At 42.3% G+C, this 13979-nt stretch overlaps 1 protein-coding gene across 2 annotated transcripts in view; it reads left to right on the plus strand.

Moving 5' to 3' along the window:
* SEMA3C (semaphorin 3C) overlaps positions 1–13979 on the plus strand; it is a 189392-nt gene that overhangs the window by 99634 nt on the left and 75779 nt on the right. The gene's annotated exons all lie outside the window — the stretch shown is intronic.

Genomic DNA, 13979 nt, shown 5'->3' on the forward strand with positions numbered 1-13979 from the left:
AATTTGATTGAACAGTTTATCGAAATAATGTGTGCGTATTCATTCAAAAATGTTGTTTTTTTATTTTCTTCTGGTGCCTGGGAAGGTATTTTTTACCTGTTAATATAATATATGTTATGTGAGTTGGAAGGAACATATGTTATATTTCATTCCTATTTCTTTCATCATCACACAATTGTCTTAATTTTTTACTATTTTGTTAAACCTTCTAATAAAAGATGAAATATATAAGCTTGTTGTTGATTTTCCCTAGTGAAAAGAACACTTAATTATTTTGAACCAGAGCATTCAATTCAAATAAAATGTTAATCCAATTTTCCAAAAATGACTACACATGTGAGAACTGAATCATTCTTCCCATGCTTACAAGTGCACTGTAACACGCAAATATGAGTTCTGAGATGGTTTAGGCCAAAATCAAACTTCAAAAAACCCTGGCAAGCTGTTTTAGGTTTATTATTTAAAAAGCACAGAAATTTTTTTGAGAGCTAAAAAAAATAATAGTATTAATAAAATTAAAATAAGTAACAAAATAGCCCTAAACCCTAAAATGTAACATACTCTTTTAATTATAAAATACATTAATACACACACACGAGAAGATTTTGCTTTCACTCAATGATGGTGCTGGATTAAAACAGAATACCTGGGCTAGTTAACTTTATACAGTGCAAGAAGTTACTGTCAGACTCAGAAAAAAGAAGACATTGGTCTAATACCAGACAATTAGTATAGAGCTGGAGCGTAAATTAAGGTTAATAAAGGCATTCTTACCCTCTGTCATGGAATGTCCGAGAGACTCCTGAATTTTTTGGGTGTCCTCAGTCTCCCAAAAGAGTAGATGACCCTCCTGCATCTTCTGCCTAATGTAATGGGTGAGATGGAAGTGTCATGAGGTGTTTCTCAGAGAATGTCGAGAAGCCACTGGTCCCAAACCCTCAATGATCAGCTGCATCTACCCTTTGGACACTTTCCCAGAGGGGAGAAATTAAAAGTGGGCATATATGTATAAAGGTGCTACAGATGTGTCCTGCTACATCTTTGTCGATTGCGATATAAACATGAGTATGCATCGTGCTACGCAATTATCCGCAGCAGTATATGGTACGGTACGCTATGGCACGCACTGCGATCGCACACTGCATTCCTATGAAGGCACGGGTGCGAACGCAGTGCACGTATCTACTTGCAGGCACACACCTTGCACCAGGCGTGGCGCAGTTTGCTGCGTACACATCTGTAGATCCTGTGGGTGGGATGATCAATGCTGGACAAGCTGGCTAACCTGTGGCTCTCCAGCTGTTGTGAAACATATCCCAGCATCAGGGCCGTTTCTAGGGCCGGGCGACCCGTGCAATCGCACGGGGCGCGCCTCCTCCGACCCCTGCTGTAGAAAGCCTGTGAACTGCCGGGCGCCTGCTGAGATTCAGTTACCAGCGGGCGCCCGGCAGGGCAGGGCAGAGCAGAGCAGCCGGAGACGGAAGCTCCGGCTTCCGGCTCCCCCAGTGTGCACTATGGGAAAGACGTCATGACTCATGACGTCTTTCCCATAGTGCAGAGGAGCAGCCAAGCGGAGCGGACGCCGGAGCGGGGCTTATGGTAAGTATTAGTGTTTTTTTTTGTGTGTGTGTGCACGCGGCTTTTACTAGGGACAATACTTGGAGGGGGGGGCATGTCTGCTGGGGGAGGCACTACTACTGGGGGCATCCGGGCACTACTACTGGGGACATTACTCTGGGGGTACTTCTGCTGGGGGAAACACTACCACTGGGGGCACCTGGGCACTACTACTGGGGACATTACTCTGGGGGCACTTCTGCTGGGGGAAACACTACCACTGGGGGCACCTGGGCACTACTACTGGGGACATCACTGTTGGGGACATTACTAATGTGGACATGACTACAGGGGGCACAAGACTATAGGGGGCACTACTAATGGGGTCATGGCATAGGGGGCACCACTCCGGAGAGCACTACTACTGGGTGCACTGCACTACCACTGTGGGCACTGCATAAGGGGCATAAATACAGGGGGCACGTGTGGTTTTAAAACATAGTTTGTGGTTCTGGCTTTTCCAATATATTTTATGTGGAAGTGGTTTGTTGCAGTGTAATCCCTAAGTGGCCTTTTCAGTGTATTTTATGTGGACCTGGCTTATTACAGTGTATTTTATGTGGATCTGGCTTGTATCTTCAATGTGCTGGGCTCGACCCCCAACCTTACTAAAAACGGGTGTGATACAAGGTCATACTTCTGCAAATGTCACACCAAAGGCATGCACACACAAGTGCGGCGTGGGTTTGTGACAGCTAGGCCACACCCCAATTTTTGAGCGCGCTCCTTCGGCGCGCGCATGATGTCTGTCTTTCTTTTAACTACATATATTTTTCAGCACTTTGCCTCTGACAGGTTAGCCACCCCTGGGCTCAGTAGTCACAGCAGCTGACATTCTGTGGTCTTTCAAGACAACGTTCCCTTACTGTGGTACCACACCGCCCATGATTAGGCCACGCCCACAATATTACTGCTTCTTGAGGGAAGGGCGGGGAGCATTTTGACTGCTCGCACTGGGAGCCTCAGACCCTAGAAACTGCCCTGCCCAGCATGTCCTCCCTCCAATCAGCTGGTAAAGCAAGCTGGGACTTGTAGTTTCAAAACAGCTGAAGAACCACAGGTTGGTCAGTCCTGTAATATAGGGATGAACTCTGTTACACTAGTAATAGGGGCTGCCATGTAAAAATTGTTACTGCTATAAGCTGTTTGTCGTTGTCTGTAAGTACAAGAAAATTGTTTGTGAGCGTCACCTTGAAAGTGTCAGTTTCACAGTATATAAATTATATTGTCTTATTCCAAGTTTTCTGTCCCATTAAGAGCCAAGATGTTCAAATGCAGTTGGTAGACATTCTGCTCCCTAATACAATTACACATATTAAATGTGTATACATATGTTACAAAAGTTGCTTACCATGCCAAGAATGTAAATGGCATTCTCCCACTTTTCATTTAGTAATTCTGGAATATTCTTACTAAAATAAGAGCTTTTAAACTTTATTGATTTTTTCCAAATTATGTTATAATATTTTTATTGTTTTATTTAATAGTTACTAGTATTACTGACAGTAGCGTAAGAACAAAGAATGACAGTAGATGTGTGCATGGCTTTTATTAAACATATATGTACTACTTAGAATTACTGCTTCAGAATAATTTACATAGTCCCAATAACATTTATTATTCAGTATAATGAGAAAATAAGTTGGCCAGGTTTGATAATAACAGGGATAAATGTGTATGTAATTACCTCTAGATTCTTCAAGGAATTCAGTTTAGTCATTAATGGTTAAAATTCTTGTTTTGTTGAGAAGGGCGATGTCTAAATAAACAGTGAGTAAAATTTGGCCTTTCTGTGCTAATTCACAAATTACATGTGAAATTTAGCAGAATGGCCCTATGGAAACTTTGTAATTTATCATGTGCTAATGTGAAAATTATCAGGAAAGCAAACCAATCCATTATGAAGTCAGTGACATTTTTTCAAATCTCTCTTGGTAAATTGAATTGGCTATATAGTCATCATATGAGTCTGCTGCCTGATTTAGAAAAATATTTCTTTTGTTTAATAGAAACATTTTTTTTTTTTATAATATTATTTATTCAATAGATGAGAAAAGAAAAAAACAAGAATGAGAAACAATATGGAGCCTGCACAGAGGCTCTAATTAAGCAAGTACAAAATTATTATCCCATATAAAATTCTTGGTAAACACAACTTTCTCATCTATATTTAAAAAAAGAAGAGAACAGAATATTTAGAGAAAAGGGCGTGGTGTGGCAGACCACATTGAAAGAAAGGAGAGAAAGGAAAGTAAGATACAAAAACCCAAATGGACTATAGTACGGTACAATATAGGAATCCTTTATTGGAATGCTGAAGGTGTTTGAAAGTTCGAGGTCCATGGATCCCATATTTTAATAAAACTTTTGGAAGAATTATGTAATATACTTGTCATATATTCCATAGAATATACATGCCATATCTTAGATATGATCTCATGTATTGTGGGGACTTTAGATGTTTTCCACATTGTAGCGATACTACAGGTAGCAGCTGAAATAATATGTCTAATAAGTTTGTGTTGGTGATGAGTGATATCTGGAGCATGAAGTGGTAATAAATAATATTGAGGGTTGAAAGGGATATGTATCCCGTTCAAAGTGTGAAGAAGTCTAATTTCCTCCCAAAAAGAAACAAGTTTAGTACAGGACCACCAAGTATGCAAAAAAGTTCCAATGTCAGAGCCACATCTCCAACACATATTTGAAGTATCAGGGAACATTTTATGTAATCTCGATGGTACATAGTACCATCTGTAGAGGAGTTTATACGCATTTTCTTTTATTCGGACACATAGGGAACTAGAAGCTATATTAGCATAGATGTCTGCCCAATCTTCATTGTCTAGAGTTCCATCTATATCTGTCTCCCATGCTAATTCATGTGGGTCTTTTATATCATTGTTGGATTGTGTGAGACCTGTATATAATGTTGAAATAAGGCCTTTGGAACTAGTGTCACGGAGAGATAGTGATTCACAAAGGGTTAGTGACCTACTAGTGAGCCGATTTTTCATGGTGGAGTGAAAATGCCTTAACTGTAAATATTGATAAAAAAGCTTATGTGGGATATTAAACTTAGTCTGTATATCTGTAAATGTAGGGAATATTGAATTTTGAGTTATATCATTCAAGACCCTAATCCCCCCATCTTGCCAATATCTGGAGAAAACAGGACAACAACCTGGTAAAAACCCAGGATTATCAAATAAAGGAACTATGGGGCTTGGATATGGAGCGATATGAAACCGACGATTAGCAAAATCCCAAATTTCTAAAGAAAATGACACAACTGGATGGGTTAAGGAGAGTTTAGGTCTAGACACTCGAGGGAGCCATAATAAAGCAGAAAGCGATTCTACTCGGATGGCATTTGATTCGAGCAAAACCCATATTCTTTCTGATTTTGGTTGGCTCCACATAATACTTTGGGCAAGCCTGTCAGCGATGTAATAAAGTTTGAAATTTGGGAGACCTAAGCCACCTCCCGATGTACGTCTCTGTAAAATATCACGTCTGATCCTTGGACGTTTTTTGGACCATATAAATTGGGAGGTAATATGTGATAAATATTTAAATACATATGGAGGAATCTGCACCGGTAATGTTTGAAAAAGATACATCAAGCGTGGCAGTAGGTTCATCTTTACTGCGTTGATCCGGCCAATCCACGAAATATAACAACCACTCCACATATCAATATCTTTCTTAAATTGCGCCAAAAGCTTGGGGTAGTTAGCTTGGAATAGTTGATGATAATTTTTCGTAAGGTTTACACCTAAATATCTAATATGCCGTCTATGCCATTGGAATGGGTAATTACATTCTACCATATGCTTAGAGTCTCCTGGGATATAGAAGTCAAGAACTTCCGTTTTCTGAGCATTAATTTTATAACCGGAGTGGCCGCCATATTCTTCAATCTCTTTAAATAAATGAGGGAGGGAAAAGATCGGATCAGAGACAGTCAAGAGAACATCGTCAGCATGTAACGCAATTTTGTGTTCAACATTATTTACTTTAATACCCTTGATGTTGGGATTAGACCTAATTTTAGCTGCCAAAGGCTCAATAACTAGTGCAAATATCAAAGGAGACAAGGGGCAACCTTGTCTCGTGCCATTAGAGATGTCAAAGAGGCTACCCCATTGGCCAATACTGAGGCTCTAGGAGCGGCATAAAGTGCCGCAATACCATTGTAGAATCTCCCACCTATACCCATCGATCTGAGAACACTAAACATACATGGCCAAGAAATACGGTCAAATGCTTTTTCAGCATCTAGTCCTATAACCGCTGCTGGGAGCCTTTGACTGTGTATGGAATGGATCAGATCAATAGACCGTCGGGTATTATCCGATGCTTGGCGACCAGATATAAATCCCACCTGATCCGGGTGTATTAAAGAAGGCAAAATAGGGCTTAATCTATTTGCTAAAATTTTTGCATATATTTTTATGTTCACATTCAATAAAGAAATGGGTCTATAGTTGGTGCAGAGTTCCGGGTCTCGACCCGGTTTGGGAATAACCATTCCCTCAAGGGGTGTCTTGAGCCAATGAGGTCGCCCCATCAAAAGAGTTCCCATCTAAAAGCTTATTAAAAAAAACTTTCAGAAAGGGGGTTAATAAATTGGCAAATTTTTTGTAGTACTGTGGAGTAAATCCGTCAGGGCCTGGGGCAGCTGAAGGCTTAAGTTTTTTAATGGCTGTCAAAATCTCTTCATCCGTGATATCAGTGCTCAATTCTAACAGCTGCTGTTCGTTGATGGACGGAAGAAGGTTGTTAGATAAATATGATTCAGAGGAGAAATCTGAGCAAGCCATGGGAGGAGGATTATGGGGTAAATTATATAGACTTTTATAGTAATCAAAGTACTTATTCATTATATCCTCTGAATTGTAAGTAGTGGTACCTGAGTGACGGAGTTTGAGCTTATTAATCAACCCTGAGGCTCTCTTTTGTCTAAGCTTGCTCGCCAAGACAGAGTCTGCCTTATCTGCTTTATCGTAAAATTTTTGTTGTAATTTTTTTAGTATAGATGCGGATCTGCGCGAGAGAATAGTATTTAAACGACCTTTGAGAGACTCTATCCTGACAAGCAAGTCAGAGGAAGGGCATAGTTTATGTTGCGTCAAGAGTTGTGTTAACTCCTCTTCCAAAGAAGAGATTTTCACGGTGTGATTGTTTCTTAAGAAACGCTGCCTTACTTATAAGCTTGCCTCTTATTGTAGCCTTATGAGCTTCCCAGATTACACCACAAGAAACTTCCTCTGAGGAATTAAACTCAAAATAATCAACAATAGCAGATTTAATATCATTGAAAAAAGAAGGGTTTAGCAGAAGGGCGTCATCTAATCGCCATTTCACTGATCTCCTAGGAGATTTACATAGATCAACCATTATATATGTGCCAGCATGATCCGTCCAAGAGAATGGTGTAATGTCAGCTCGAGCAGTCATATGGGCAAGAGAACGTGAGATTAATATCATATCTATTCTAGAGTAAATTTGATGCGGGCCAGAGTAATTAGTGTAATCCCTTGCTGTGGAATTTGTAAGTCTCCAAGAGTCTATTAGAGCCAGTTTAGTGATATTATTACACAGAGAGCGAGTTGCACGAGGGGTGTCTTGAGCTTTCTTAAGGTGGGAGGGGGAAGACTTATCCAAAGTAGGATCAAGTACCGTATTAAAATCACCTCCAATGATGAGATGACCTCTAGCAACTCGCTAAATACGTCTGAAGATGTCATTGAAAAAGGCACATTGACCACTATTCGGGGCGTAAATGTTAATAATAGAAATAGTTTCAGAGCGAAGTGTACCTACCAGGATAAGATAACGACCTTTGGGATCAGCTATAGATTTGGAAAGTAGAAACGGTACCTTGCTACCAATCAGAGTGGCTACCCCCCGTTTTTTACAGTCTGTAGAAGCAAAATAAGTTTGGGAAAAATGTTTACCTCCTAATTGGGTATGTGCACCAGACAATTGAGTCTCTTGAAGTAAAACTATGTCTGCTTTCTCTTTTCTACAATCCGTTAAGACTGTTATACGTTTTCTAGGGGAATTTAGACCATTAACATTAATGGATAGAATTTTTAGTGACATATGTAGAAAAGTGTAGTAATTGCTCAATCAAATACACAGTTGGATATAAAAGTATCAAAAGAAAAATCCGAATGGGCTTAGAAAGAGAGGAAAAGAGAAAATAGAGAAAGAAAAAATACCTCAGAGAAAGAGAGGGAAGGAAAAGGAGAAAAGAAGAGAAAAAAAAAAGGCCTGAGAAGGCCAAAACCCTCAAAAAAATAGACCCCATTTAGGAGTCCATACAATGACAAAGCAACATAAATTGCTAACTTACAAACAAGGGTGTGGGGGTGGTGGCAAAAAATAATTTTTCAGCCAGAAGCCAGTCAAGACCATGGGCCCTTAAACAGCTAATAATATATCTCAAAATAGATTAAATAAATAAAATAAAAAGAAATACAAATGCAAATGGATCCGTGTCGATCCCGTTAAACATTATATATCAAAACTTTATAGATATAATAGAAAATCAATAATACTATTCTAGAAAAACTAGTATACAATATCTAGGAGTTAAACCATGACAAATAGATTCTATGTTTAAACTCAAAGTCAGTCCGCTAGAGGACTGAAACTATACTATTAAATCTGTACGGAATAGAAGAACCATATTGAATAAATTTTAAAAGGCAAGACACTTTCAAGTATGAAAACTAGAAAAAGACAATATTCCAATTATATTAATCAATCTGAACTATTTAGCCTCACGGCGGGTGTGAGCGTCCATTACGACGACCATTAACTGTAGACCATTCTGCTGAGGGTGGCCCAGATTGTTGAGGCTTAGTGGGGGCTTTAGAAGCAGAGATAGTGATGGGGTCTGGAAGTATTTCTAAAGTTTCCAAAATTTTTTGGCCTTCCTCCACTGTTTTAGCCAAATGAGTTGTGTTATTAGCAAAGACCTGTAATTGAAAAGGAAAGTTCTAACGGTATTTGATGTTATGTTGTCTTAATACTTTGGTGATTGGTTGAAGGTCTCTTCGTTTCTGGATCGTAGACGGGGCAAGGTCTTGAAAAATTTGTATCTGAATGTCTTTGAAATCAATAAAGGGAGTATCCCTTGTGGCAGTAACAATTTTCTCTTTGGTGCGAAAGTAGTGCAGTCTCGTTACAATATCTCTTGGGTTTTGACCAGGGGACGGTTTGGCTCGTAAGGCTCTGTGTGCTCTGTCTAGGAGTAAATCACTTTCCGTCAGGGAGTATATGTTGAAAAAGTTCCCTCAAGAAGGATGGTGGAGAAGGAGGTAAAATTGTCTCCGGTACATTTCTAATTCTTAGATTGTTTCTCCGAGATCTGTTCTCTAGATCTTCCTGTTTCTCTTTAATATCATTGATCTCGGTCCTTAATAGGGTGAGCTCCCTGTCCACTACAGACTGATAGCGTCAAAGATCGTCCGTTTTGGACTCAAGCGCATCTGTTCGGGTACCCAGAGCAGTGAGATCGGATTTAAAGTCATCTACAGCCTTTTTTAATTCTTGTTGGAAGGTCACCTTAATACCATCTACTAGGTTAAAAAGGACCGCTTGTGTACTGGGGTCTATCTCCATTTCTAAAGATGAGGCTGACTGTGGGGAGGTTGAATGATCAATAGATTGAGTAGGTGCTCTAGGTTTGGTATTGAAAATACTCGGGGTCGTTGCTGCTGCCGATTTCTTATTTTTATGAGACATTGCACTAGATACTTAGAGACTTTGGGGAAAGATTGGCAAAATAAAATTGCTAACGTAAATCAATAAAATCCGTAATGATAGATATAAATGAGACACGGATCCACAGCAGAGATCAAGGAGAAGGGCCCATTGAGCCTAGAATCAGGCCAGAACTAAGCAGACATCTCTTGAACTGTAAGGTAAGGCAGAGGAGGCAGAGAGACCTTTTATTTTACTGCAATTTCACAAGTTTGCTGGGTGAGTCAGCTAGGCAGCAGAGATAGCAGACACAACCCTCTTCACTAGCAGGGGTTAAAAGCGTATTTCTTTCTCTGCTTAATTAATTTAATTAATTGGGTCTTCCCTCCAAGGGACTCCTCCCGACATAGGAGCCACTACACCAGACAGTGGGTGAGTCAGCAGAGGGAGAGGAGACGCGCCGCAGCAGCGCCCACACCAGTAAGATCCACTGGTCCACCGGTCCCCCGGCGGTTATGGGTTATTAGCAGAGGGCACACGGAGTCCATCAAGGGCCACGGGGCCAGTGGGGGTTGTGGAGTTATCAAGAGGGCTCACCTCGGATGTCCGCGACGCCGTGCCGGTCCCGGCAGGCAGCGTCTTCAAATCCAGGTTGCGGCCTCTGGCGCGTCTCAGGCTCCAGAGCTCCAGACAATAGAAATATGTCTCTACAGTCCAAACAGCGTCGCGATGTAGCAGGCGGCGAACAGCGATAGCTACCTGGGGTCTGTTGGGTAGGCGGAAAAGGCACCAGCTCCCGGCAGGACGCCGGAGGAAGCACAGCCAGGAGAGGATGGCCAGGCTATTGTGCAGGGTGCACAGCTTGATCCGGAGTGTAGGTTCCTACACAAGATGGCGGCTCCCGCGACCCGCGGCTCCAGCCGCGTTTATTCCAAAGGGTCTTCTGGTGTTTAGAGTACCCCTCCGCAGGCCCCAACACCCCCAGCAGAGTGCAAGGGGATGCAGGGAGGCCGCGATGACGTCCGCCGACCACCGCGACACCGCCGGTCCGCCAGGCCTCAAAATTTAGTCCCCGGCTTCCAGAGGTCTAGTAGGCCGCGATGCTGCAAAAGCCAGACACCGCTCCCAGCATCCACCAAGGCACTCAACAAGGTAGCGGAGGGTAAGGGTGGCTCAGTGGGTCCACCGAGTCAGCTCCCGCTACAATAGCAATGTAATTTAAGAGTAATCCAGTGGAGCTCCAAAGAACACGCGACCACTCTGCTCGGCATCCAGGCCACGCCCCCCAATAGAAACATTTTTAACAATATTTTTAATAAAGCTAATACAGGGAACTCTGAAGTCACTTAGTAAAATGTATAAAGTTCCCAGAATTATAGTATTTCAAAAGATAATGAGATTTAATTTGTTGTAAGAAAGTTTAATTTAGAATTGTAATTTTCCAAATTTAATCTAAATATGTAATACTAGTATAACAGATTTAATCTAAATATATAATACTAGTATAACAGACCTGACTGTCACCTCAGTTTCTGCCCCCTGCTTGGCCCCACCCCCTCTTTGCTTTTTCTCAGTCGCTGATATTTTTTATGACATTGATGTGTTTTATGACATTGATGGTCATGTGTTGATGATAGCATTAGAAACATCGATGTTAAGCTGTTGATGTCACATCCCACTCTGAGTGACCTGGGGCCGCACGTAATGAACATCACACACACTGTGATGTGGCAATAACCATGGATACCAAAAGGGAGGGGGAACAGATACTAATTCTTGGGCACAGGCCTCTTGGAGCGGCCTGGTAGGCTCCCAGGCCAGCAGCGGGGTGGGGGGATAAATGTTCCCCTTTGCAGTGTGTGTGTATTTTTAACCTGGAGGGGAATTGACCACGCCTCCCAAGTTTACCCATAACCCCATTATGCTGTGGTCATGCTGTTCCAATTTCTACTTTTAATTTAGTTTTATCTACTCGTAATTTTGGAAGATATTAACTATTACTCCTAAGTGTATTGTTAGTAAGAGAGCCATAATGATTTGGAGTAGACATTTTTAAAGATATTGTTACATCTAATGTGCATGAAGTTAAAAAAAGTATTTATACTTGATCAGCAATCCATAAAATACTGTATAAGGAAGCAAATTCCCACTTATTCAGAAGTTTCAAAAAATGCTTTAAGCTGGGTACACACTAGGGATGAGCGGGTTCGGTTCCCTGAGAACCGAACCCACCCGAACTTCGGGGATCCAGGGCAATCCCAGCCCAAGCTCGGATCTCCCTGTCTGCCCCGGATCCCTCTCCCGAGGCAAAACCTCGAGATCTGCTGTCGGATTTCGAGGTTTTGCCTCGAGCGGCCATTTAAAAAAAAACGCATTTGCCTTTAATGGGCAAAGTGCTGATTGGCTGACAGAGCCGTCTGTCACGGCTCTCAGCCAATCATCATTATGGTGCTCATTTGCATGTAGCACGGACCCGGGAGATCCGTGCTACATGCATCTGTGTGATTGACAGTGACACAGAGCACAGATGGGTCAGTGAGACCCGTCTGTGCTGCTGTCTATTTCAGTGACACAGATGCACGCATGTACCAGGAGATCCATGCTACTTGCATCTGTGTCATTGACCGCAGGGTAAACTTTAATAACCTTGCGGCTCCCACCATTGACTACAATGGAGGGAGCCGTTCATTGGCTGAGAGACGGGAGATGACCTCTCTCAGCCAATGAACGTTTAGCAGCGGGGTTTCCATGGTGATACCCCGCCGCTAAGCTCTCATTCGGGAAGTACCGTTCTATAGAACGGTACTAAGTTCGTGGATCGGGTTTTTTTTTTTTTTTTGCCAAGTCCGGGGATGCCTACTTTGGAATGAAGAGGACAGAACCTCGCATAGGAGATGGTGAGTATGTTTTTTTTTTCACAGGTCCCCTATGGATACTTTACCGGACAAGTGGACCGATGCTACAGGGTTACATAGGTGAGTATGTGTACATGTGTGTGTGTGTGTGTGTGTGTGTGTGTGTGTGTGTGTGTATGTATGTTTAATAAACTTATACTGTCACGGTGTGTGTGTCCTGTGTTTTTTTTTAAACATTTTTTTACAGGTGAACTACAGGTACTAGTGGGCCCTTAGTGCCTTGCATGCTGGTACTTGTGGTTCTCCAAGTACCAGAATGCGGGGCAGGCTTGCTGAGACCTGCAGTTCTACTTGTAAAGACAATGTTTGATATTCTTTATTTACACCACACTATCAACCCGCCACCCACCGCCACCAGGGGTGGCGGGGATAGCCCCGGGCTATCAGCCTGGACCTGGGGTGCCCTGGAGAGGGTGACCCCTTTATTGGGGGGGGCCCCAGCTCTCCAGGGATCCCCGGCCTGGGCTGACTAGCAGTCAGGGCTGATGCTGCGGCTGGGGGGTCCGGTGAAACGGCTCCCCTGGCTGTGGCATCAGCACCCCGCTAGAAAAAGTCCAGTGCTGGTTCTGGAACATACAGGGGAACCCTACTAATTTTTTTCCCCTATATTTCCAGAACCAGGACCGGATCAGAGCACAGAGCTGGTTGCGCAGAATACGGGGGACCCCCATGTCGTTTGTCCTACGTATTTTGACAACCAGCTCTGGTTATGACTAGCCCGGTGCTGCTTGTGCTTAAGTACAGGGGATCCTTACGTCGTTTGTCCCCTGTATTTAAGCACACCCAACACTGGGTCACTAATGCCCGGGGCTGGTTGCTCTTTTTGGAGGGGGGGGCACGCCATTTTTTTTCTTTTTTTTACAGAGGTTTCCTTTTATTTTTTACCACAGCAGCACAGACTGGTCTCACGGACCCGTCATTGCTCTGTGCCAATCACACAGATGCATGTAGCACGGATCTCCCAGGTCCGTGCTACATGCAAATGGGCACCATAACGCTGATTGGCTTCCTGTCTGCCACTGCAGTGCCACTCCTAGATGGGCCACGTGTTTGTGCTGCCCACTTGTCGCTTAGCATAGACATCCAGCTACCTCGGTGCAACCTTTTGGCCTGAAAACAATATTGTGAGGTGTGAGTTGTTCAGAATAGAATGGAAATGAGTGGAAATTAATGTTATTGTGGTTATTAATAGCGTAGGAACAAAAAAAGGCCCATTTTATGTGATTTTAGCATTTTTTTTTATTTTTTAAGAAAAAATCCAGTTCCAAAACACAAAACCCAGAACCCAAAACACGGAAGGGTGGTTTTGGCAAAACCAATCCAGATCCAAAACACGAACAAAGATCCAGATCCAAAACGAAAACACAAAACACGAAAAGTGGCCGGTGCACTCCCCTAGTACACACATAGAGATTTTCTGTTCAACCATCCAACTAGTGGATTGGTTGGAACGAAAATCTGGTAACGTATAGGAGTAAATGATGATCAGCAATTTGCTCCTCAATGCCAGAAAACAGATGAAAATGGTCGTTCAGAAAAGTTTGTTAAATATTTGATCGAAACAATTTGTTCAAACAACAGTTTTTGTCCATTTTCCGGCATTTGGGAGCAAATTGCTGATTGTCATTTGCTTTCATTCCTTACCAGATTTTCATTCCAACCAATCAACTAGTTGGATGGTTGGACAGGAAATCTTTACGTGTGTATGCAGCTTTACGCTTTATAGTA

Source organism: Taudactylus pleione, unplaced genomic scaffold (assembly GCF_031769625.1).
Source record: "Taudactylus pleione unplaced genomic scaffold, aTauple2 ptg000086l, whole genome shotgun sequence".
In the NCBI taxonomy this organism is placed as follows: Eukaryota; Metazoa; Chordata; class Amphibia; order Anura; family Myobatrachidae; genus Taudactylus; species Taudactylus pleione.